Consider the following 3,789-nt stretch of genomic DNA (forward strand, 5'->3'; position numbering starts at 1 on the left):
CAGATTGGTCAGAGGCTGCATATGGCTGAGGAACGAAGCCTGCCAAGCTGTGGAAAGAAAATGGCCCAGTTTCCTCAACACTGTCAACTCGGCCTCTGCCAGTCCACCCAGGAGGAGGCAGCAGCTGCCGCTGGAGAAGACCAAGTGGGACTCCTGGCCATTCCAGTGTCCCCACCTCCATCCAGCATTCTGACCTCTAGTGTAACAGCCTCCCCAATGTCAGAGACTTTCACATGCAAAATGCTTCCCTACACCATCCCTACTACCACGCTGGCACCGAGGGCATCCCAGAGAGACACTGGGAGCAACAAAGAGCCTCTAGTGGACTGGGTGGGGCTGGCCAGACAGAGAAGCAGCAGGATGGCTGAGACCCCTTTCTGACCCAGCTCCCGAGTGGCCAGGAAGAGAGGATGAAGCGGGGGGGCTGGTGCTACAAGAAGAGGCAACGGTGAGGGCGAGGGGGGCGTCTGGCCAAGCCGGTGGCCCAGTAGAGCTCATCCAGAATCGAGGGAGAGGTCAGACTCCCCTCGGAAACCCAGAACTTTCAGGCAGAGACAAGGCCAAGAAACTTTCCGACATCCAGGAATAAAGAGATTGGGGGCTGGGAACCGGTGCAGCTGCCTGGGGACCAGTGGAGCAAACTCGGGGCCAGGGGCACGAGAATCTGAGCACCAGGATACACGAGCCCACTTGCTCCAAAAGTCCCACTTGACAGTGGAGTAGCTGAGCCCCCAGGTAAAGGTGGGGGCCAAGCTTCTCTGGGCTCCTGTACTGGGACCTCACTACCCTACTCCTCTACCCACGCCCCTGCCTCACTCCCCACTCCGGGGGGAATGGATCTGTGCTGCACCCCTGACCCGAGCCAGAAAGAAACACTGATTCCCCGGCTGCCGGAGGGTAGGGAACCAGCAGTTCCCAATTCACCGTTTTCCCTGCCCAGAACTTGTCACCAGATAAAGAGAGTACCTCAGCCAAGGTCACACCCAGCTTTCAATGACTGGTCAGGGTGCTTCCATTCCGGACAGCTCTGCAGGGCCACCCCAGGAGCTCCCCATGCGGTTGGCCGAGGCTGTGCTTGCAGCCCAGCTCTCCCGGGCGCCGGCACTTCCACAGGTGCTGACCCCTATGCGCTCCCGGTAAACTGCCTGCACACAACCCATATCTCAGGTTCTGTCCAATGTGCTCAATCTGTGACAGTGGGTTAGGAACCAGGGCGATCCTTTTGGGGAGGGACGGCAAAAACGATCTGCCCCAGTGGCCACAAACAGGCCACCCACCTCCACGCTGAGGCTGGACAAACACCTCCGCCACCACCCCCCCCTTCTTATAACAATCATGACAATAATAAACATCCATTCGTGTCTGCTAGAAGCCGGGCACCACCCCAGCACTTTTCACGTACTAACCTGCTGAATCCTCACACAAACCCTAGGAGATAGGAACCATTATCTCTCTTTTACAGATTAGGAAACTAAGGCACAGTGGAATTAAGCAATTTGCCAAACTCATACAACCAGTACTATTCAAATCTCAGCACTGCCTGCCCAGAATTTTCTATAATGATGAAAATGATCTAGAGCTGGACTGCCCAACGCAGTAGACACCAGGCATATGTGGCTACAGAGCACTTGAAATACGGTTAGTGGGATCAAGGAACTGAACTTTTAATTTTATTTAATTGTAGTTAATTTAGATTTAAATAACCACATGTGGCTAGTGGCTCCATATCGGCCAGTGCAGCTCTAGAAGCTTGCTTCTCTAAGTAGAATACCTGGAACAGCAGCATCAAATTCAGCTGGGAATTTGTTAGAAATGCAAATTATTGAGCCCCAGTCAGAATGTCTAGTGAGCAAGATGTCTGCAGGGAAGGCTGTGCACAACTGTGGGGAAAGCCCCTCTCCAGGGGGTCCCGAGGTGCTGTAGCCACAAATATTAACCTTATGAAAGCTATTTGCATTCTCACTGAAGGAGAAAACTGGGCCCACACACCTGCCTCCCGCCTGCAATGCCCCCCACCACTGTGCCTCCTGAAGGCCCAACTCAGTCTTCACTCTGCCCCTGCCAGGCTGACCAGCACACTCGGTGTATGCAAATTCAGTTTATATGCCAAGGGGCCAAGGGCAGAGGTGGGGGATAGAAATGGCCCCAGGAGGCAATCTGCTACTAGCCCTAGGGGCTGCTCGCCTGCTGCCCACCCTATTAGACTTGAGGGCGGGGAGTGGCCTGTGAGCCCCACACTGAGAAATGCCATTCCAGTGACCCTCATAGAAGGTACAAGGGCTCTTTGTCAAGGGGTATTTGGACCACAGAAATGTTCAATTTATGCGATGACCTTAGAACATAATTCCCAGATAAGAGACTAAACTCTAAAGGCTCAGAAAGGGGGTCACTGGAAATTAGTGCAGACTACACTGTTAAAACGCTCATGCCTTTGACCCAGCCTCCCCAGGGCCTGGAAATGTCATAAGAAAGCTTCTAACACTAGAACATTCTGTTTGCCGATGATATGTCTGGGAATGAAAAGGGAGGAGTTTCATTCATCCAACCAACACTAGTAAGACCAAACCAGCCAGAGATCCCTGACCTCAAGGCGCCCCCGCCGACAAAGCAGTCCGCTGGAGTCGTGGCTCGAAAGCTGGGAATCCTATAGTGACCTCGGAAATGCTTCTCATGAGGGCTCACTCTGAACACCTGAACACAATTCTGTGAAAATGTGAATGTAAGGAAAAACTGGACACGAAGAAAATGACACGCAAAAGGCAACTTTTCAAGCCAAATATCAAATTCCCTTTGGTTGAATTTTAATGTAAACAATGACATGATGTTCCTGAAGAGTTGCAACGAAATGTAAAAGTTTTTATGGTTTAACATGAGTCAAAAGAGTTTAATCTGCCCCTCCTTTCCTGTGAGCTGAACTTTTAAAAAAATTCATTCCCAAAGAATAGAGTATGTGGGGAGGGAGGATGGGCAACTGTACAAAGGAGAAATTTAGAAGATGCCATGCTGGTGAGTGATCGAGGTTGAAATCATCACTGACAAGCCATGTTGAGAGCATACACCCCGATATGTTACAAAGGAAAGCTTCACCTCTTTGACAGTCTTCCCAAACACCCGCCAACTCGGGCTACCCAGGACTCCGTTCTAATCGTGACAAAAATACCAGACCAACACAAATTGGGAAACATTCTACAAACTACCTGAGATGTAGTCTTCATAATTGTCAAGGTCATGAAAGACTTAAGACTGAGAAACTGTCACAGACCCGAGGAGCCCAAGGGGACAGAACAACTAAGTGCAATGCGGGGTCCTGGGATCCAAGACCAGTAGAAGGACATTGCTAGAAAAATGGTGAATACCAAAAAAAAAGTCCAGGGTTTAGTTAATAATCACGTGCCAATGCTGGTTTCACAGTTTTGACGATGGTAACGTAGGCTGTGAACATGAGGGAAAACTAGGCAAAGGGATATAAGGGAACTCTCTAGACTCTCTCTGCCACTTTTTTCTCAATGTAAAATCATTCCAAGATTTAAAAATTAGTTAAAGAAGAACAGGATATAAGATCATATGTGTAGTCAGATTTTAATAATGTAAAATAAACAAGTAAACAAAGTTGAAGATGGAACTCTATGGAAAAAAATTGTAGCCAGAGTTAATGATGCTTACCATTTAATATCAAATTTATACAATTTTTTTCTGGTTTTCAGTATTTACAAATTTTTCTATAATGAACATGAGTTACCTTCATAATTTAAAAAAGTCCGCGTGTATTTTTTAAGGGTAACAATAAAT

General features: G+C 48.8%; 1 protein-coding gene across 1 annotated transcript in view; it reads right to left on the reverse strand.

The window, feature by feature from the left end:
• Window positions 1–3,789, reverse strand: part of PLCG2 (phospholipase C gamma 2) — a 137,016-nt gene that overhangs the window by 76,939 nt on the left and 56,288 nt on the right. The gene's annotated exons all lie outside the window — the stretch shown is intronic.

This window comes from Pteropus medius, unplaced genomic scaffold (assembly GCF_902729225.1).
Source record: "Pteropus medius unplaced genomic scaffold, Ma_sr-lr_union100, whole genome shotgun sequence".
NCBI lineage: Eukaryota > Metazoa > Chordata > Mammalia > Chiroptera > Pteropodidae > Pteropus > Pteropus medius.